We start from the raw sequence: 23,310 nt of genomic DNA on the forward strand, positions 1-23,310 counted from the left end.
CCTGGCCTTTCAGCGACTCTTGGAAGGGACCTAAGCATTTAAAAAAACCAGGAGAGAAGCACTTCCTGTTCTTAGGCAAACTGAGAAAGGCAACTTCATTTGTTGCCTGCACTTTGCCTTCTTATGCAATCTCCTAAACTCTCTGCAGTATAGCTTCTGACCACATCATTCAACTGAAATGTCAGTTTTCAAAGTCACCAATGACTCCTTAATTGTCCGGTGTAACCACCAATTCTCAAACTGCCCAACCAATAGACTCTTTTAGCTTCCTATTACTTCTAGGATGAAACATAAGCTTCTCTATTTGGGCCTTTGAATCATTTCACAACCTGCCTCCCTTTTACCTTTCCAGTCTACTTAGGCATTGTGAGTTTCCTTCAAGACTCATTTCAAGTGCCACCTTTTTGCATGAGGTTCTTTATTTTGTTCTGAGTTACCAGCGTCTTCTTCTCCAAGGTCACCTTGCCTTTGATATGTATGTCTCATATTTATATTAATCATGTTACTAATGTGAATTAAACTTAATGGTGTGTTCACATTTGGGGGGAAAGCCCACGGTAAGCATTTGCTAGCACATCCCTACAATATGTTGTCTCCCCCTCTAGAATGTAGATTCCTTCAGGACAGGTATTTTTCCCTCTTGACTGTTATATTTGGGCCCTCTGGATCCAAAAAGCAAACCAAACAATCCCCTCCCTCAAAGAACTTACATCCCAGCCTAGGAAACACAAAGTGTACAGAGGACCATAGTCACAATATGGACAATGCAGTTCTCACACAGGGTAGGGGCAGACACCTTCTGCCAGAAGGATCCCTTCCTTTGTGCTTCAGCTTCTCCGTGTGTAAAATGGGAAAGAATAACAACTGTGGCTTAACCTTGGAGGTTTATCTTGAGGACTGAATGAGGTAAAGTACTTAAAGTTCTTTGCAAACTTCAAGCTCTTTATGAATGCCATTTTTTACTATTAGTTCCATGAGGACCGATATTTCATAAGACACTCTTCTAATTCAGTTAGCCTCTCTAACATTCAGTTTCCTCATCTATAAAGTCAGATAACAGTAATTTTACTATGGACCTTACAGTGTTGCTGTGAGGAATGGGTTTTGGAACTGTTAGCACTATGTATGTGGGAACTGTTATTGCAATGCAGGCAATTTTGAGTATCTTGTTTGATGAGACTGTAGGAATTCTGGGGTCTTGTCTCTATTGTTTATAGCCCTCACAGCCCCTGCTCTGAACTCCTACCTCACATAAAAATGCCAGTCCATGTTTCTTCCTTGTTACTAAATGGGATCGCCTGGTGATATAATACATGCATCCTTGAATAAATGGAGTCATGTATGCCTTGGCATCAAATATTTCATTGATTTCCTACTACATATAAGGTACATAAGCCTTCAGAGGACTTGTGGATATAAAGGCCTTAAAGAATTATTTTGAGAAAACTTTGACCCACCATTCCTCTCCTTGCCTAAGTTCAGATCTTTCCTGGCTCTTCCAGAGTGTCTGCCAAGAAAGCTTAGGCCAGGGATGGGGGACTTGTGGCCTCCAGGACACATGTGGCCTTCTAGGTCCTTGGGTTCAGTCTTTTGACTGAGGCCAAGTTTTACAGAACAAATCCTTTTATTAAGGGGATTTGTTCTCTGAAGTTTGGATTCAGTCAAAGGACCACCCTTGAGGACCTAGAGGGCCACCTGTGGTCTCAAGGCCACAGGTTTCCCACCCCTGGTTTGGGTGGTTTGGACCACAAGGTATCAGAGATTTGAGAAGAGGCTCCATTTGGGCACTTTGTCTTGGTTGCCATGGCACAAGATATTAGCTTGGCAATGGGGACCTGGAAAATGAGAAATAAATCTATAGAAACTGCTTTGTTTGCATTCTTACGTGTTTTCTGTTCAAAATCCTATTAGCTTAAAGCAATGGCAAAAAGGAATTCAGAGAAATATGATATTGAAGAAGAAAAAAAAAACATTATTGCTATACTCTGCTGTAGTTAGGCTCCGTTCCCTCAGATATGTCTCTCTGACACAAGATATTAAGGGTGTGGATTTTTTTAAATATTTAACTAATAAGTTTTCAAAGAAAATTAATCTGTTCCTTCTACTACCCCCTCATTGAAGAATTTTTTTAAACCACCATATAAGGGCAGCTGGTTGGCTAAGTGGATAGAGAGCCAGCCCTGGGGTCAGGAGGGTATGTGTTCAAATTTGGCCTCAGACACTTATTAGCTGTGTGACACTGGGCAAGTAACTTAACCTAGAAAGATCCCTCAACATGTATTTACGTACTGAGTGAAACAAATTCCCACACCATACACACACATATGTCTCTTCCTCCATTTTAAGTTTATCATCTCTCTGTCAGGAGGTGAATAGTATTTTTCATCTCTATTGTGTTTTTCAGAGTTCTAAAGTCTTTCAGAATTTGAGTTTTAAAAGTTTTAAAAAATTGTTATCATTGTATAAATTGTTCTTCTAGTTCTCATTTTGTTCTGTTTCAGTTAATAAAGGTTTTCCCAGTTGCCTCGGAAATTATCCATTTCACCATTTTTTATGGCACAATAATATTTTGTTGCATGCACGTGCTAAATTTTGCTTTACCATTTCCCAAAAACCCCTTAGTTTCAGTTTCTGTGCTATTATGAAAAAGTGCTGCTATAAACAGCTAGATCCATTTCCTCTTTCTTTGATTTCTTTGAGGTATAGACCTAGTGGTGGTATAACTGGATCAAAGGGTATATGTATTTTTGCTAACTTTCTAGGCATAGTTACAAATTGCTTTCCATGATGGCTATATCAATTCACGACTCCTCCAATATTTGTCACTTTCTTCTTTTGTCATCTTTGTCAGTCTGATAGTTATGAGGTGGAATCTCAGAGTCACTTTATATTTATCTAATTATTAGTGATTTACAATATTTTATATCAGTATTGATAGCTTAGATTTCTTCCTTTAAAAACTGCTTGTCCATATCTTTTGATCATTTTTATCTGTAGGTGAATGGCTCTTGGGTATAAGGAGAGAGAAATGTATACCCTAAGTTAGGGTATAGAAATCCATGATTATGGAAATATTGGGGTGAGAGGTTGTAGCAGCAAGCACCCCAGCATACCCAGGATGGCTGCCAACACAGGTTCCTAGATCTGCTTTTCTAAAGGAAAGCAATGCAAAATGGGTTAACAATCTTGCTTTAATCAAACATATGTCATTTACCTATTCAGGGGAAAAGGTCAGCACCCTGAACTTCAGAGAATACAAACAAGTTACAAGCAGACAACAGAGAGAAACATCAGCAAACAGACTTCCAACATCTGGGTTTTCAACATTGGAGGGGGGGGGGCACCTCAATGGCTGCCAAGAGTGGCTCAATGGCTGCCCAGAGTCTTGTCTGGTCAAATCACCCAACTTTTCTCAAAGTGAGCCCCAAAACAAAACCTCACATCAGGGTATATATAGCCTTCTCCTGGATCAGAAAATGTCACAGCCTTCTAGACCCACTGCCCAATCAAAAAGCAACAAGGTGTGGCCATTCCTGAAAAACAAGCCTCCTACCACAGGCTCCATGTGACCACATTCAGCCTATTAGGGGGCAGAGTATATTTTCAAATCAAGGAAGGTTCTGAGAGTCACTTAAGCCTATCAAAGGGCCTAGGGGCAGGGAAGATCTTAAATTCCCATTCCCATAACAGAGGCAAACCAGAGGCACATGACAGGCAGAAGAAAGGAAAAGTGGTACTGTGAAAAGTACCCTTTCTTATGGTTCATAGTAAAACAAATTGAAGAGAGGGGGAGGTGATATTAATCATTTTTATTATCTTCAAACGTCTTTATTGATTTCCTACTTCATGGAGGGCACATAAACCTTGAGAGAGACACAAACTTACTTAAGTTGCCTTATTTGTAAGAGATGAAAATGGTTGAATATCCTTAAAATTCTGATTTTCTGAAAGCGACTTAATTATTTGAGACACCAGTATTCTGATGGAAATGCATATATGATGGCACTTTCACAGAAGACTTCCTTGTTTGTTATTAGGAACAATGTGGCATTTCTGACTCAGGCTTCACTGAACAGCCCTGAGGATACAGATGGGATGGGTTTCTTTAGACCTTCCTCCATAATTGCCAAATTTAATGGCTTTTTTCTCAATCCTTGTGTTTCTGGATATCTCTAAAGCCTTTGACACTTTCCGATCTTTTTCTTCTCCCTAGGTTTCTGTGACAATACTCTATCCTGATTCTCCTCCTAGCTATGTGACCATTCTTTGTCTGTATCCTTTGCTGGATCTTCATCCAGATGTAATGGGAATGGGAATTTGAAGACCTTCCCTGCTTTGAAAATATACTCTGCCCCTTAATAAGTGGAATGTAATCACATGAACACTGTGGTGGGAGGAGCTTGATGAAGGGTGAAACAGAGCCCACGAGAAACTGGGAATCAGAGCCAGCTAGAGGGTTGGGAGGAGAGCAGACTTCCAAGGGAGACAGACAGGCTTGTGAGTAAAAGTTGGTGTTTACTACCTGCTGTGACAGCTAGGCTTGTGTTAGTTTGTGGGAAGGCTAAAGGATGCTATGACTCTCTGTGCTGTTGTGGCTTATTAATTTCTTTGCTACTATGATGGAATCTGCTTACTGGTTTTGGGATTCATTTTTCTAGTGTCTAGATAAATGTTTTGCTTCTTTTTTCTATATGGAGAGTCTGTTATATTTTGTAATTGAGCACTATATTAGTATGTTTATAGTGACCATGGGCACTGTGAATATTGCATTGGCACTACACCAGGTCATACACTAACTCTGGGTATCCCAGAGGTCTGTATCCTGAGCCATCTCTTCTCCCTCTATACTATTTCAATTGATGATCTCCTCAGCTCCCCAGATTCAATTGTTATTCCTATGCTGCTGATATTCTAATCTACTTATCTACCCCAACCTCTCTCCTGACCTCTAGTCTCCCCATCTCTAGCTACTTATTAAATATCCCAAACTGAATGTCCCATAGGCATCTTAAATCCTAAATGTCCAAAACCAAATTCATTATCTTTTCCCTAGAATTCTCCCTTCTTCCTAACTTCTTTTTTTTTTTTTTACTATGGAGGGCACCACCATCCTCCCAGCCACCCAGACTCAAAACTTAGATGTCTTCCTTGATTTCTTTCTCCTCCCCCCAGACCCATATCTTGTAATCTTTGCTAGGAGATCAGGTCTACTATATTTGCTGTCCCACTGGAGATAAAAATCTTCCCTAATTGCACAAGGAAAGGTAGGGACTAACAACATATCTTTCCGGGCTTGGCACCAGTTAATTTAGTGAGGATTAAAGATAACAAGCAGATGCCCTAGGGCTTACCTATGAAAAGGCAGCAACTTTTCTTCCAATTGTTCTTTTAACTCAGAGGAGGAACTAATTTCCTTACCTCCACTCAGAGATATAGCAAAGTGGCTTTAGGCAGATACAGACTAAATTACAAAAGTAATACAGCATAAAGTCAATGACATTGTAGAGTCAATATAGTAGAAATCAATACAGAAGAAACTAAAGGTTTTATTATTTTGAATGTTTTTAAGTTTGTTTTATAAAAGAGAAACAATAGTCACTTAACTTTCAGCATGTCCTCAAAGGATCATTTTTCTAAGACCATTCACATTTCCAAGATATATAAAGAACTAGTTCAAATTTGTAAGAATGAAAGTCATTCCCCAATTAGTAAATGTTCAAAGATATAAATAAGAAGTTTTCAAAGGTAGAAATGAAATGTACAGCAATTATATAGAAATGCTCTCAATAGCTAATAATTCTAGAAATGCAAATTAAAACAGCTCTCAGGTTCCATTCCATACTAATCAGATTGGCAAAGATGACAAAAGAGGAAAATGACAAATATTGGGAGGAAAATAAATACAATAGTGGAGTGTTGGTAGAGCTGTGAATTAGTACAACCATTGCAGAAAACAATTTAAAACTATGGCCTATTACTAAACTTGTGCATACATTTTTTTTTAAGTAATCGGGGTTAAGTAACTTGCTCAAGGTTACATGGCCAGTTATTTTTGTGTGGGTGCCCAGTATCTGAGGCCAGAACCAATCCCAGGTCTCCTGACCCTGGAGCCGGCACTCTTACTCATTGCACCACCTGGACTCCCCTTTGTGCATACTTTTTGACCCAATAATAATGCTACCAAGTTTATGACCCAAAATGATCAAAGGAAGGAAAAAAAAGAACACGTGTTAAAAAAAAGTTATAGCAGTTACTTTCGTCATGGAAAAGAATAAGAAAATAGGGGAGTCAAGCTGGAGATTGAAGCACAAATTTTGAAAGGCTCATTTAATTCTGGGATTAATTTTCTTTGACTATGCATATTTGTTACAAGAAATTTCCTTTTTTCCCATTTTTTTTCTAATGTAGGATGTTAGTAGGAGAGAGAGAAAACTGATTTTTGGTCATTGGATAAGTAAAACTTAATTTAAAAACAAAACCATTCCATCACTCTTTGACCACTTCTTCAAGGATTCTTCTTTCCAGCACATCAAAACCAGTGTCAAGAAATAAATTAACTGAAGTAATCAAAAGCAATTTTATGTGGATGTTTACCTTAATCCCATCAATGTGGATCCTTTAGAGAGTTCCTGAACCTGGTCCTGTCACCTTTCTGGTTACTTATTTCACCGTGGATCAGGATCCTCTCTTTGGCTGATCTGGAGAATGCAAAACTGGACTTTTTAGAAAGGGAATTGGTAATTTTCTTTGACATGAAATATATATATTTTCAGAGATTTTAGAAGGGGATTCTTAGGCTTTTCTTTGTCTTTCCTCTCGAATTATCTCCTGATTTCTTGTCACTTAGGAGACAATTCATACCAAGCATTCCCTACTGGCCACAAAGTACATGGACACTTCTTGGCAACAGAAATCTCATAGGATCATGGATGAAGGAAAATATATGCCACAATTTGGATCCAATTTTTCTGCCCAATCTTATATTCCCAATAGACAGTAAACTCTTTGAAGGCAGGGACTCTCCTGATTTCCAATCAGAAAGACTGATTAGGCTTCTTTCAGATTAATCCCAACCCTTCAGACTATGATAATTTTTTAAAGTTTCTTTTATCTCCAAAAGTGGAAGGGGTAGTTGGAGGAGGTTTTAGTCATCTTCCACACCAATGGAAAGTCCTTGGCGCTTAGTGTGGACCAACTTTTGAAGAAGGAGGAGGAGATAGGGAGATGAACAGATGTATACTCTTAAGTTCAAACCTACTCTCCACAGCAATTTAGAAATAATGAAATCTCTTCAATTACAATACTCTCAGTTTAAAAAAATATATAATAATGGTTAGAGAAAATAGAGAGATTGGGTTTTTTGGTTTGTTTTTGTTAAGCACAACCCCACCTTCCATTCCCTTAATTGATCTGTAAGCAACAACCTCACCTTCCCTTCCCTTCCATTGATCTGTAAGCAGTCATTTTAGCATAACTTTTACCCTTCCCTCTCCTAATTGATCCGTGGGTGGGGGTTCAGCCTAGGGTAAAATCCCTGCTCCTTTCTTCTCTTCCCCCTACCAGGTGTTCCCCATCTCCACCCATTCTGTACTTCCAACCCTGTACCTCAGCCTAGAAAAACGCTCCAGGAAAATTCAAATATACACTGACCAATCACTGATTGTAGTTTCAGCTTATGTAACCTGACTATTGTAATCTCTTAAAAAAAACCGGCATACTGTTCAGGCCAATTTACTGTCTGATTTAGGTATGTGACCCCAGCAGTCCCTCGGTATTAAAATCCACTTCCAATTTTAATCTCGGGGATCTTCTGTCTCGCTCCATTATGCCCAACATTTTAATGCAGTCTCTCCTCACCTCTCCCAAAGACTATTCAATAGCCTTTGGGTAATCTCTCCACTTCAAGTCCCTCCCAACTCCAATCTATCCTCCACTCAGAGGTCAAACTGGTTTTCCTAATGCACAAAAATCATCAGTGAGCACCACCCCTTACCCCTATTCAATGAACTCCTGGGGATCCCTATGCCTCCAGGATCAAACATTAGTTGGCTTTTAAAGCCCTTCACAGCCTGAATCCTCCCTACCTTTCCAGTTGTCTGATACTTTACTCCCTTCCAGATGTCCCACGTTCCTATGACCCAGACCTTCTCGCTCTTCCTCCATTTCCCAACTCCACACCTTTTCATTGACTTTCTCCCATGTCTTATAGGCTCTTCCTTCTCACCTCTGCCATCTGGCTTTTATGTCCTCCTTCAAAGTTTGCCTAAAATCCATTTTTTGTATTTTTGCCTTTCCCTCTCCCCTAACTTCTACGCCTCCCGGTATCTTCCTTTTGAGATTACAATTCATTTACATTGTCTATACCTTGTACTTACCTAGTTATTTTACAAGTTCTCTCGCCCACTAGAATGTGAGTTCCTTGAGGGCAGGGGCTGTATTTTTGTCGTCGTATACCCAGAGCTTAGTAAAACGCCCGGCAAATAGTAAGCACTTAAATGTTTCTTGGCTGACATATTGGAGACATAAAAACAAAAAAGTAGAGTCCCTGACTTCAAAGAGTTTACTCTTTGTCTACTGGGAATATAAGATTGGGCAGAAAAATTGGATCCAAATTGTGGCGTATATTTCCCTTCATCCAGGTCCCATAAAATGATCCCATGAGATTTCTGTGGCCAAGAAGTGTCCATGTACTTTGTGGCCGGTAGGGAATGCTTGGTATGAATTGTCTCCTAAGTGACAAGAAATCGGGAGATAATTAAAGAGGAAAGACAAGGAAAAGCCTAAGAATTCCCTTCTAAATTCTCCGAAAATATACATATATTTTATGTCAAAGAAAATTATGAAAAACAAAACAAAATTATAATAATACTGTTACTTTAGAGCCAGGAAGCTTCTTACTCAAGAATTTACAGTTTAAGTAACTTTCCCGAAGCCTTCTTAGCGCAGTAGGCAGCGCGTCAGTCTCATAATCTGAAGGTCCTGAGTTCGAGCCTCAGAGAGGGCAAAATGTTTTGAACTTAAGTAGAAAAAAATTTCGTTCCCACCTCTCTCCTCCAAGCTGTATTTCGCCGTTAAAAGACAAAAAAAATAAATAATGAAACTGGTTTCCTGCATTACCTAAAGGAGGAAGAAAGCATGGAGCAAGATTTCGATAGACCGCTAGAATTGCGAGAGGAAAGGTCTCCCAAGTCCTAAAGGAAAGAGGGTCTGTGAACATTCGAAAATATAATTAAAACCTTCGTTTCTATAGAATTTCAGAATGCATATGGTTCGGATTCCAGATCTTACCTCTTCAAAAGAATGCTAACCCCGTCACTTCTCCCTCCACCTTCACCAACACGAACACAAATGTGCAATAGGAAAAGCAGCCTCGTACCCATCCCAAAATGGTTGAAAGAAAAGAGTGGAGGAGGCTGCCGCTGATTTTGTATAAGCCAAGTGACTGATTTAACCTTCAAGGCGACCGAAAACGTTATCCTGACTGCTCTCTGCCCATTAACAGGCAAAGACCTATCAGTTCAGGCCTTGATCTATCTTCTCCCGGGAATACCTGAGAGCAATCGCTACAAACATCCGCCTTAAAAGTTTTATAAATTACACCCTCCCTCACCCTCCCGGAGAAAGGAATGAAGGGGGGAAATGCTTCTTTTTCTAAATTGAATTAAACCCTCTAATAATACCTTCTTGTCCGGCAGAACAAAAATACATCTAAGGCAAATACTCTGGTATTTGTTTAGTTTTAAGGGAAAGCAACGCCATCTGGTGGAAATTTAGGATCACGTGGTTATAGAATATTCGGTAAGAATTGGAATGAGTTGTGTGTGCCTGTTGTGCAGTAAAGTCATTGGAGCTCGCTAAACGCGCGCGCACACACACACGTAACAGGACTCCAGGATTCCCCAGGGAACTATTTCAGCTTAGTCTTCAAAGGGTAGCAGAAATAAAGAGAACATGAGAGCACAGAAGCAAGGCATCAAATAATGAAATGGGGTGGTTGTGTGATTAATTTTTAAAAATAGCTACATTTATATAGAACTACTATGTGTCAGGCACTGTGCTAAATGCTTTACAATTATTATTTCACTTGATTCTCACAACTACCCTGGGAGGTAGGTGCTATTATCCCCATTTTACAGATGAGGAAACTGAGGCAAGTAGCAGTTAAAGTCCAGGGTCACACAGAGAGTGTCTGAGAATTCAGATCTTTCTGACTCCAGGCTCACCACTCCATCGGCTGTAGAAACTGATGGGTCACCTGCCAAGGATATTGGAGAGGGAATTCCTTAATAAGACAAAGGCTGGATGCTTTTTTGAGTCTGTTTCCCACCTTATAATGCTATGCTTAACAATTGTGACTTTTCACCAAAATAAGGCTTACTGTGGCAAAATACAAAGAAAAAACACTCCCATGCTGTGCTAGATATGACACTTACCTCATTAGTGAAAGTTCTGGGCTTGAATCCCAATAAAATAGAACTTCACTCTTTTTTTGTTTCAAAAATTAAAGTGCCCCAATTTGTGTGTCCGATGAGTAGTCTAAGTTACCAGCATTCATTATTCCTGTCTCAGCAACTGGTTCCCCTAAGTAGCTGTAAATCCCAAGGCTGGTGCTTCAGATGAATAAACAAATTATTTTTATAGGGAAGATGTATTGCTCTTTGACTCATAAAATAGTTTTCCTTTATCTTTCAAATCAATATTCATTCCACCATAGCAATTATCACTGATATGTCCTGTCATGAACATACCTTGTCGAGGAATTTTTTTGGATTTACCAAAGTGAATCAATCTGAATTGAAGTAAAAAGTATGTAAATAGACAATTAATTCCCTTGTAAAACTCTAGGGATAATCTCTTAACATTTAGAGATAGAAAAACACAGACTGGATTTACCAAGAACATATCTTTCCAGGTTAATTAACATCATTTCCATTATTGACAAAATAATTAGACTGACAGAGGAAAGAACTGGTATATGTGTATATATCTATATAGATAAACATATAGATATATACACACATACCATTTCTTTCCTCTGCCAATTATTTTGCATATTTTATTATTATATGTATTACATATCCATATGTGTGTACATATATAAACATGTGATATGATATGAATTTTGCAATTAACTTAGCAAAGTTTCTTATCTTGTCCCTGGAAACAAGATGAACAATTATGAACCAGAAGGCAGCCAATTAAAAGAATTCAGATATAGTTGAATGATTTGACCCAAAATATAGTTCCATATAAACCTGGAGAAAATTTCAAGTGAATAAATGAATGAAAAAACATTTATTAAGCACTTGCTATATACCAGACATTGTGCTCAGAACTAGGCATATGTAGCAGCAAGCACCCCAAGCATCCTCAGGGTTTGCAGCTACCACAGGTTCTTGGATCTACTTTGATAAAGGAAAGCAACTCAAAATGGGTTAACAAGCTTACTTTAATCAGTCAGACATATATCGTTTACCTTGTTCAGGGGAAAAAGGTCAGCACCCCAAACTTCAAAATATACAGACAGAATTATCAAGACATTAACAGATCAAGTAGACAGCTTTCCAAACTGTCCAACCATTACATCCATACCCAGTCAACATCTGGGTTTTTCAAAGCCAGGGGACTCTCAACAACAGCTTCCCAGAATTCAGATCAAATCACAGAACACTTCTCAAAGTGAGTCCCAAAACAAAGCTACACATCAGGGCTTATATAGCCTTCTCCTGGCTCAGAGAATGTAACAACCTTATTGACTCACTGGCCAATCAAGAAGTATCTACTGAAAAACAAGCCTCCCTCCCCAGGCTTCAGGTGCATTTTAGCCTAGGGGCAGGGAAGATCTTCCAAATTTGCATTCCCATTACAGCATATAAATATAAAAAAGCAAGACAGAACCTGCTCTCATGGAGCTTACATTCTAATAAAGGAAGGCAACACATATAATGTACTAGGAGTCTTGGAGTGGCATTTTGCCCTGGGAAGACACAAGGATGGTGAGTAGTCGAAGGACAGTTGATTGACTTTTCCTTTTCAGGAATGATAGTATTGACTTGACTTCTTTTCTTTTAGTGAGGGTGGAAATATTACATTCATAGCAACATAACAGGAAGTTGGCTGGAGGGAAGCATGGTGGATTGGGGGTCTACTAAATATGATGACTTTTCACCATTAGAGTGCCTTAGGGATCTGTCCTTTACATAGCTATCTGATAATTTTATAACTGACATAGAAGGAGGATTCAATGCTCCTCCTTACCAAGTTTTCATGTGACAGACAATAGGGAAGGATACCTAACATATTGAATCAGAATTCAGAAAGATCCCAACAATGGGACTATGGGCCAAATCTTTGGCAACAGGTGACTGACTAATGAAAGTCAGGTTCTTCCGAGTATGTGCAGCATTCCCTATTGATTTCTCCTTTGGAGAACATTCTAATATTCTATGACTATTTCCTGTCGAGCTGACACATGACAAAAAGAAATCTTCATGATTATATACTAAGCCAAAAATAAGTATATGTAAAAAACACTCCCAGGAAGGTAATTCAGTCCTTTTCTTTCCCAAATAGCAAGCAAATAGGATGAAGAGCAGTTAGTTTCTAGTTGGTATAGAAACCTTATTCCCTCTTTCACCTGGAGCTGCCATGAAACCATGAACATATAGGATGGTTGTTTTTTGTTTCTGTTATGTCTATTCTTTCCTGATTTGAGGAAAAGAGTATTGGAGAAAGGTAAAACTTTGTGAGCTGATGAGAAGACTATCCCAAGAGAAGATGGCCTGAAGAATCTTGTATTAAGCTTGGAGAAGATCTAGGGGGAATATCATTGCAGTCTTCAAATATTGAAGGTTTGTCATATAGAAGAGAGCTCAGACTAGTTCTGTCTAACACCAGAGGATCAAGGAGTAGAAGATGCAGAGAAGACTGTTTGGGCTTCAAATAAGGTAGTTTCTGATCATTGGAGTTGTCCCAAATTAAAATGAACTACCTTGGGAAATTAGAGTTCCTCTTCCCTGAAGGTCTTCAAACAGAAGCTGACTGAACAATTGCTAGGGATGTTGTAAAAGGGGATTCTTGTTCATATGTATGCGGACTCAAAGATTCTATAAGTTCATGATTTTATTAAAGCAGGTGTCCAAATGAGAGTCAGTCAACAAGCACTTAAGTTGTTTGTGTTATTGTTGCATTTGTCCTTTGTTCTCAAAGAAGACCATGACCTCAGGGAGATAATGACATGACTTGCAATTGACTTTGATTTGATCAAGGGAGGGTTGTGCAAGGCCACCAGTCTCACTTTCACCTCCAGAGTCATCTAGGTCCAGTGGCCAGATATTCATCAGGATGCTGGAGATGGTATAGGATGCAATAATGGGAGACCCTGGCCCTTTTAGGCTAAAGCATTTATTAAGCACCCATTATGGTGTCTGGTGATACAAAGAAAGGCAAACAAAACTTTTTAGAGCAGTCCCTGCTCTCCAGGAGCTCACAGTCTAATAGAGAGACAGCATTCAAACAATTAAGTACTAACAACAGATAAATTGGAAATAATCAACAGAAGAAAGACATTTAAATGTTTTTCATTCAAGAAAGAATGAAAAGAAGAGAAGAGAGAAGGGAGAAAGGAAAGGCTTCTTGTAGAAGGTAGGATTTTAACTGGGATTAGCAGGAAGCCAACTAGCCAAAGAGCAGAGAGAAAGAGGGAGAGAATTCCAGATATGGGGGGGGGGGGGAATGAGCAAAAATGCATCCATGGAGGTAGAAATCTTATTTTGTAATCAATGTCATTGGTTCCTAGGGAATGTGGAAGGAATGAGGTGTAAGAAGACTGGAAGGGTAGGAGAAGCCCAAGTTAAAAAGGACTTTGTATGTCAAAGGAGAAGTTAATCCTGGAAGTGATACAGAGACACTAGAGGTTATGGAATAGGGAAGTGATGTGGTCAGATCTGCCTTTTGGATAGATCAATTTGGCATCCTAAAGATGGACAATCTAGAGTGGGAAGAACCATGAAGCATGGGGACCAACCAGAAATCTATTGCAATAGGCCACGAATGAGGTGATACTGACCAGCACCAAGGGGGGAGCAGTGTCAGAGAGGAGAAGAGGACTTATAAGAAACAACAAGAGAGTAGGCAAAAATAGTAAGATTTAACAAGAGATTGGATGGGGAGGGGGGGAGAATGAAAAGTCCAGGATAACCATCTAGGTTGCATGCCTAGGCCACTGGGAGAATAGTGGTGCCCTTGAGAGTAATAAAGTTGGGAGTGGATGGGAAATAATCTCGTGTGGAACTTAAGATATCTATAGGATAGCCAGTTTGAGATGTCCAATAGGCAGTGGAAAATGCTCGAATAAATAAAAGAAACAACTAGATAAGGAGAACTAGGAATCATCTGCACAGAGATGCTAATTAAATCTATGGGATCTGATGAGATCACCCAGAGAAATATTGTAGAAGCAATAGACAAGAGGGACCCAGACAGTGATTTGAGGGATACAAACTGTCATTAGACATTATCTAAAGTTTGAAAAAGACCTCACATGCTTATCTTATTTAATTTAAGAGCTCCACAATTGGAAGTAATCAACAGAAGAAAGGCACTTGAATTAAGGGGAGAAAAAAAAGCTTCTTGTAGAAGGTAGGATTTTATGGTTTTTCAATCTACAGATACATTTGTTCTTATCTTAGTGGCTGAGGGAAAGAAAAATTATTTTCTTCATAAGCATTGACAAGTATACATTTGTTAAGCTACACAAATTTATTAAGCTGCACAAATACCCATAATTTTTTTCAATGTGAGTATTCTCTTGTTTCAGGGAGAAGCTTGGTGTCATTCAAAGAACTGTGAGATTTCCCATTGAGCTATCCAGCTCTCTCCCCTCATATCTGACTTTAACACCATTTCATTGCCTATATGCAGGTTCTGTCCAATATATTCAATTCTCCATGTAACTATTGTTCTATACTGATGTACAAATGCTATAGCTTTCATCCTTTCCACATCACTAAGCTATAGGTCTAAAACTGAACTTTGTAGCTTCAGGAATAGATCTTTCTCCCTTTATGATTTCCTCATTTCTCTGTGGCACTACACAAGTGCTCATATTAGAAAACTTGGTGTTAATGTAAAGTTATCCACAATGGAGAAAGGCACACACCTTAGGTGGAGAGGTAATGTGGGGATATAGGAGTACTCAATGGAGGAGTATGATTTGGATACAGCCCCACTTGAGTTGAGGTATGATGGGGCCTCTGTTCACCCAAAGAATTTAGTAGAGTTGAAAGAGATGGGGCAGGGGAGGCCCAAGGACTGCACATTGGGGTAGGGATTGTGGCAGGAGGTGGGAAAGGCAGAGAGATTGGCCTTGAGGATTTTCCTTTGAGGTAAGGCAGGTTAGTGGAACCATGTGAGAGAGTTTGTGTATTTTAAAGGTGAACTGCACAGGGGAGAACTATGGATAAACAAATTAAAGAGGTAAAAAGGGAGATCCTTTCAAGTTTTCCCCTAGACTCATGACTCTTTGAGCCTAGATCTTACCCTCCCACCTAGGAGTCAGTGATGACTCAAATTTTTGTTTCTCCAGAGTTCTTCCAGAGCCTTCACAATAGCCATCACTGTCACCTAAGGGCTGCTAAACAGAGAGGAAGAAAACTTCAGAGACATTTAGATAGATAGGTAGGTAGATAAAGGAAATATTTATTTTTTTGTTTATTGTAATAAATTTATTGTAAATGTTCCCTTGTCTTACAGAACTAGGAAATCACATTTATAGAGTCAATATGAAGTGTTTTATTAGCAAACTAAGACTTTTCACTCAAATCCCCCAGTTTTCCTTTGTCGTCTTGCTCCTCTTGCCTTGTGCTAGTGTCTAAAACTGGGCCTTCAAAATACGAGGTAGCTTGGGCTTCCCTGGCTCTGGAGGGGCCTGGGAGCTTACCAGTTGCTGAGACCCCATGAGTACCTGCCTCTCCATCATTTGGTCTTTAAGGCTTTTGTCTTTTAGCACAAGCTTGGGTGTCCCAGGTATCAGGAGCCTCTACTGTGTGCTCTCAGTCTTGAGCACTGGCTTTCAGAGCAGCTTTGTACTTGCCAGTCATCTCTTTGGGTAAAGGCACGATGGCTGGACACGGGACCTGTCCTTCCACTTCACAGATACATTCCCGCAGGCAATATTTTTTGGGTCCAAAATTAGCTGGGTGAGAAAGCTTCTTTTTCTCTAGTTCCTCCATCTTGAGGACTTCCTCTTTCTTCCCCAGGATCTTCCTGATGTGCTGCACAATCTCCTTGTTGCTCTTGTCCTCCACGTCCACCAGGACCTGCTCCCCAGTATCTAGATAAAACCACAGAAACGGGGATGGCGTCATGTTCTTGAACATCATGATCTGCACTCAGGGGTTTTTGTACTGAATCTGAGGAATATTGAAAAACACAAATTTCCTGGCTCCCTCGCTCAGCTCCCCGTGGGTGTTGTAATTCACGGTCATGACCTTGACCGAGCTCTTAAACACCACATTGCCCTGGTTCAGGTACTGCAGGGTCCGGGGGATGGGGAAGCGCCCCTTTATTGGCATCGCGGCGGCAGCTGTGGAGCCTGAGGGACCCGAGACTGGCAAATGCCCGGCCACTCCTGCACGCACCCTCCCACCTACTGCCTAAAGGAAATATTTAGTAAGTGTTTAGTATGTACCAGGCACTGTGCCTAAAAGGGGGGGATAGGGAAGCACAACCAGGATGGAAGAGTAAAAGAAGAAATTTGCTTGAGTTTGAGCCCCAACCACCTGCAATACCTGCAAAAAATTACTCTGGACAAATTTTAGGGCTACAGAACCCACATAATGACAGAGTGAAACAAATCTCCCACTGAAAGCAGCCTGGAAGGCTGACAGAAAGGGTCTATCACACTAGGCTGGGGGTGGACCTCAGTCCCTGTGAGCTGTGGTGGCACAGACTAGTCACAGCAGACCTCAGGAGACTGAATCACTGGCAACTGTGGCAGTTTCTAGACTTTTCAACCCATAAATACCAAAGAGAAATTAAAAGGTCAGTGGGAAAACTCTGTTGGACCTGGGTGAGAGAAGAGAATGGTCCAGCTCAGCTGCAGCAGCAGGGTGATTGCTTCTGGAGTTTCAGGCCCACAGATGGTGGGGGGACCAAGTGGCTGATCAGAGAGCAATTGAAGGAATCTCTTTGCTGGAACTGAGGCAGGATTCTCTTATTTTGCCCTGCTTGGATCTGGGTTGCAGTCTTGGGTAGTGGTCCTGGGATATGGAGCACTGGTGTGGCAGAGCTTGTGGTGGCTGTGGAGAGGAGGCTGCCCTCTCCACAGCCACCACAAGTTCTGCCACTACAGCCTCCTTACAGTTCTGAGGCAGGTGCTTAGAAGAAGCTCTGACAACAGCTGCACAAAATCCCAGAAAGTTGGAACACTAACTCTCCACTTTGGAGGCAGAGTTGTACTGTGGCAAAGAACTAAAAAGTCAAGTAATTGGCTGGGAAAATGAGCAAACGGAGGAAGAGAAATCAAACTATAGAATCATTCTTTGGTGACAAAAGATCAAAACATAGAACCAGAAGAAGACAACAAAGTCAAGACTCCTGAATCAAAAGCCTCCAAGGAAAATATGAAGTGGTCACAGGCCATGGAGAAACTCAAGTAGGATTTTGAAAATCAAGTAAGAGAAGTAGAGGAAAAAATGGAAAGAGAAATGAGAGTGATGCAAGAAAATCATGAAAAATAATAAGCCAATAGCTTGCTAAAGGAGACCCCAAAAAATACTGAAGAAAATAACCCCTTAAAAATAGACTAACTCAAATGGAAAAAGAAAGTCCAAAAAGCTAATGAGGAGAAGAATACCTTAAAAAATTAGAATTGGCCAAATGGAAAAGGAAATCCAAAAGTTCACTGAAGAAAACAATGCCTTCAGAATTAGAATGGAGCAAATGGAAGCTAATGACTTTATGAGAAATTAAGATATTATAAAATAGATTCAAAAGAATGAAAAAAATAGAAGACAATGTAAAATATCTCATTGGAAAAACAACTGACCTGGAAAATAGATCCAGGAGACATCATTTTGAAATTATTGGACAACCTGAAAGCCATGATAAAAAAAAAAAGAGCCTAGACATCATCTTTCAAAAAATTACCAGGGAAAACTTCCCTGATATTCTAAAACCAGAGGATAAAATAGAAATGGAAAGAATTTACTGATTGCCTCTTGAAAAAAGATCCCAAAAAGAAAACTCCTAGGAATATTATAGCCAAATTCCAGAGTTCCCTGATCAAAGAGAAAACATTACAAGCAGTCATAAAGAAACAATTCTAGTATTATAGAAACACAATCAGAATAACACAAGATCTAGCAAGATCTAACAGCTTCTACATTAAGGGATCAAAAGGCTTAGAACATGATATTTCTCAGGTCAAAGGAGCTAGGATTAAAACCAAGAATCACCTACCCAGAAAAACTGAGTATAATATTTCAGGGGAAAATATGGACAATCAAAGAAATAGAGGATTATTAAGCATTCTTGATGAAAAGACCAGAACTGAACAGAAAAATGTGACTTTCAAATACAAGAATACAAGCATGAAATCATAAGAAACTTATTAAAGTTGATCTCTTTACATTCCTATATGAAAAGACAATATTTGCTACTCATGAGACTTTTTTCAGTATCAGGATAGTTGAAGGAAATATGTGTGTGTGTGTGTGTTTAGACATATATATGTGTATATGTATACATAGAGAGCACAGGGTGAGTTGAATATGAAGGAATGATATCTGAAAAACAAAATTAAGAGGTGAGAGGAATATATTGGGAGAAGGAGAAAGGGAGAGATAGAATAAGATAAATTATCTCACATAAAAGAGGCAAGAGAAAGCCTTTACAATGGAGGGGAAGAGCAGGGAGGTGAAAGGGAATGAGTCAACCTTACTCTCACTGGATTTGACTTAAGGAGGGAATAACATACAAACTCAATTGGGTACCTTACCCTACAGGAAAGTAGGAAGGGAAGGGTAAAGGGGTGGGGGAGGAGATAGAAGGGAGGGCATATTGGGGGAGGCAAATACTTTTGAAAAAGGACAGGGTCAAAGGTGAAAATAGAATATATGAAAATAGAACAAATGGGGAGTCTGATAGGATGGAGGGAAATATAGTTAGTATTTCACAATATGTCTAGTATGGAAATGTTTTGCATAACTGCACATGTATAACCTATATTGAATTGCTAGTCTTCTCAATGGGGGTGGGTGAGGAGGGAAGAAGGGAAAAAATTTTTAACTCAGAGTTTTAAAAACAAATGTTAAAAAAAATTGTTGTTACATGCAACTGGGAGATAAGATAAACAGGCAATGGCATCCAGAAATCCACCTTGCCCTAAAAAAAAGTAAAGGGAAAGGGGATGGGGGGAGGAATGGGAGGGGGACAATAGAAGAGAGGGTAGGCTGGAAGGGGTAATCAGTATGCTTGCCATGTCGGTGTGAGGAGCAGGGAAGAGACGGGGAGAAAATGTGGAACTTAAAATCTTGAGGAAATGAATGTTGAAAATTAAAATCAATAAACACGATTAAAAGGTGGAGATAAAAAGAAAAATAAACATGACAATGCCCACCCTGAAGGCCTCCCTTCTTAAGGGGAAAGACAACGCAAGAACTCGAAAATCTGGAGGGGCGGAGTTGCAAAGGAGAGGTTTGCACCGTGGCCTGGTCCCATGATAAAGTCAAAACTCACCTCTTCGAGTCAAAGGACTAGGGATTAAGTCCAAGGTTCCAGCAAGAGCTACATAAGGATAACGGTCCAAAAGCAGGAGGCCAGGAGAGGAGGTAGCCCTCCAGGGATGAAACCGGTGGAGATGTTAAGGAGACACAAAACCAACCCCCTGAGGATGAAGGCCTTGACGCTATGGATTTTTCTCCCGTGCCTCCTCTCTTTATCTTCTTCACTCACAATTCTCTGTTCCTATTCGCCATTAAATCTTTTAACAGGAGGAAAATGGCAAAGGAACATATTGAGGGATAGGTGGGGTGGAAAAACTGGAATTTTAAAATAAGAGATGTCAAGACAATTTTATGTTTATATATGTATATAATAGAGTATGCATATATACACACATATATTCTACATCTACACATATATAACAGCATCGTTCGTGTTCTGAGAAACTAAATGATATATGTGTGTATGGATGGGTGTGTATAAAAGCCTGCTGGGATGATTTAGAGTAGACAGTGTCACCACAGGAAAGCTCTGAGATAAATTCCTAAAAAAAAAAAAAATGCCTGAAGGAAAATGACACCTATTAAAAGGACCTCACAAGAGCTTCCAGCAAGTAGCAGAGTGGCGCAGCGGAAGCGTGCTGGGCCCATAACCCAGAGGTCGATGGATCGAAACCATCCTCTGCTAACTAGTTGCATTATGTTTTGAAACGACGGTAGAGAAGTACTTTGACATGAAGTTACGGTACTGCCAGTAGCTGAGCGATGTTAAAGGATGCAGGCAGGGTAAGCGAGGTATTTCTGGGAATAAAGGACTTTTCTTCAATCGTTTAGGCTTACCACTCCATTCCCAAGTGAAAAAGGTCGAGATTTCAGATGAACGCAGAAAAAGTCTAGAAGGACCGAACCTACCAAGTGAAAACACAAGTACCGTACCTCAGCTCTTGTTCATCTAAATAGCCATATTCAGGTTCTGTACCACAGGAGAAAGAAAGCAAAGACTTGCCACTGAATAGCTGAGCTCGGGTTCTCAGCAAGCCAAGCTACAAAGCCTGCTAAGCCATCTCCTTGAAGGGAGAATGGGGTTGGTGTGGGCTCCGAGGAGCGCGGGAAGAGAGAGGATTGAGGAACACCCCAGGTTCTTTCCCCGAAAGCTGGCAGCGGTGTGAGAGGTCCTTTGGCCTGCCCTCCTGGTCACTCGAATCCTCAGTATCTCCAGGGGCTACGCTACAGAAAGCTCCCACGCTCTGGGCTGGATTGACCCCACATCCATACATGTGTACCCACGGACATAAAAGGAAGGTATCTGTAAACAAAAGCTCCCTGTCTCAGCCAAGTTGTGTTGCTTGGACTAGCGAGATCATGGGTATGAGGTATGTGGGAAATACCCTAGATCTGAAAGGGGATTTTACCATCTCACGCCATTTCCCTCATTAAGACCTTGCGCTCCAGCTCTCTATAACGGAGAAGTATTGATGTCTTTGCTTTACGACGCAGGGAGGAACTTACCTTACCGATGTTTTCCCACACGGCTAAATGAGGATTGGTTTAAAGCCTTAGAGGTAAACTGGGGCTGGTTTACAACGGCTTTCAATACGTTTTCACCTCGAGTGGTCGAGAATTAAATGGTGAACGGCGGTTCAGTAGGAGTAGGAAAGGTTGTTTAACTTGTAACTATGGAATAAAATGTGAAAATTACACACGACCACGAAGGGATTCGAACCCTCAATCTCCTGATCCGGAATCAGGCGCCTTATCCATTAGGCCACGCGGCCCCCTGCGTTGAGGGTCTTTTTCTTTTTCCCTGTTCTTACTATCAGGAAATATAAACAAGAATGGAGAGCTTTACCATCATTATTTCATTGACTTTCAGTTTTGGTTTATGTGAAAAGATTTTCATCTAAAGTTTTATCTAGCAACAACCCTCCTGTGGTGATCTAGTGGTCAATGATGGAAGCCTAACAAAGCTGCCCTCAGTCACTATTTAATGTTTTCAACATCTTATTATTCTTGTTGTTGGGTTTTTTTTGGGGGGAGGGGCGGGGGGAAGGATTTGGAGTCAGAAGAGATCTCAGTTTCCAAACCAACGTCTGAGACTAACTTTGAGATATTGGCAAAGTCATTTAGCTTTGATGAGCTACAAATTACTCATCTGTAAGGACAATAACTGGTGCTCTACTAGGATATCGTGAGAAAATTAATTAGCAAAGGAATATAAATACATTTATTAAGTACTTACTATTTGCCAAGCATCGTGTATTCTGGAGATAACAATACAAAATAGTTAAGACTGACAATCCCCGGGAGGAATTTTCTTTCCAAAACTGCACAACAAAAATTGGAACAGATAACCTGTTCCAGTCAGGTCCAATAATGTGTCTAAAGTTTGAGAGGGGTTATTGTAAAGAACACAATGCTTCAAGACCTGATTCCTTCATCAAGTGAGAATGCCTCTTTGGATTTAGGAATCGATGAATAAAATGTGTAAACTATACCAGAACAATCACTGCAGACCTCTACTGAATCCATCAAAACTAAAAACGAATTGTGAACAATTCCTACCCACTTCCACTGAATCAATTAAAGGTGTAACATCGATTCTAGGAATGAAATGCTTCTAGCCGTTGGATGAAATGACATGAGGAAATGTATTGGAATGAGCTGAAAAAAATTAAATATACCACTGGACTGAGATATAACAGATTTGAGCAGGAAAGTAATAACTATTCTCTTTGAGGATATGAACAGCTTGTGCCTGGGGGATTGCAGTAAACTCAGAGGGAGTGGTACATTCCTATCTCCCCTTCACCCTCATAGACCATGTCAGTGCTGAGGAGCCTCAAGGGGCAGGTTTCTCACTCCTAGACCATGTCATAGGAGAGACTGCACCAGTAGCAAACATGGTATCCAGCTGGAAACTGATAGAGAACAGATTAGATTCACAGAGGTAAGTAGCTTCAGGGAGAGTAAACTATTTGGGGTAGAGTGTATTTCACTATTATGACTCTATCAGGGCCCCCACCCAAAAAAAAACCCACAGAAATACCCTTCAAGAGAAATCTCAAGGACTCCAGGATGGCAGAAAAGAACTGAGCTATAAGAAACTGCCTTGTCACACAGGTCTCCAGGCCCCGAGTTTACTTTCCCCTGGACTGTCTAGGTACGTGCAAGACACTGTAACACAGAATTTCTTGGGGAACATCAATTTATACCAAGTACTTTCTATACCACTGTGATGTATCCCCTTTTAAAAATTAAGATGAACTAGCTAGTAATTAATAGGGACACTGCTTGAGAGCTGCCTCCCAACCCTGAAAAGAATAGTTAGTTTGCCAGGGAAAATGAGAGTTGGGAAGTCATTCCAGAGGGAAGGGTAACAAGTCACATGCAAACCTTGAAACCTTACAGAAATGTTAGCTACTGTTATTGTCATCCAAGAAAAAAACAAATCTAGAAAGAAAGCCTGATGAGAACACTAGTTGGAGATGAATATAGACTATGAAGGATGAACTCAATTCTCTAAATCCTGAGTCAACCAATAAATAATATAATAGCAACTAACTTGTATATATAGCTGTTTGGAGTT

General features: G+C 40.1%; 3 non-coding genes and 1 pseudogene across 3 annotated transcripts; 2 read left to right on the top strand and 2 right to left on the bottom strand.

Annotated features, from left to right (window-relative positions):
• The first annotated feature begins 8,931 nt into the window (after positions 1-8,931).
• Positions 8,932-9,004, top strand: TRNAM-CAU (transfer RNA methionine (anticodon CAU)). Its single transcript has one exon. It is a non-coding gene; the product is annotated as a tRNA-Met (tRNA).
• A 6,694-nt stretch (positions 9,005-15,698) lies between these two features.
• On the bottom strand, positions 15,699-16,611 carry LOC138160256 (small ribosomal subunit protein mS25 pseudogene; annotated as a pseudogene).
• A 3,729-nt stretch (positions 16,612-20,340) lies between these two features.
• Positions 20,341-20,412, top strand: TRNAM-CAU (transfer RNA methionine (anticodon CAU)). The gene has a single exon. It is a non-coding gene; the product is annotated as a tRNA-Met (tRNA).
• A 1,014-nt stretch (positions 20,413-21,426) lies between these two features.
• TRNAR-CCG (transfer RNA arginine (anticodon CCG)) lies at positions 21,427-21,499 on the bottom strand. The gene has a single exon. It is a non-coding gene; the product is annotated as a tRNA-Arg (tRNA).
• Positions 21,500-23,310: the final 1,811 nt, after the last annotated feature.

This window comes from Petaurus breviceps, unplaced genomic scaffold (genome assembly GCF_028583685.1).
Source record: "Petaurus breviceps papuanus isolate PSGF00001 unplaced genomic scaffold, PetGlider_PUasm1.0 180, whole genome shotgun sequence".
In the NCBI taxonomy this organism is placed as follows: domain Eukaryota; kingdom Metazoa; phylum Chordata; class Mammalia; order Diprotodontia; family Petauridae; genus Petaurus; species Petaurus breviceps.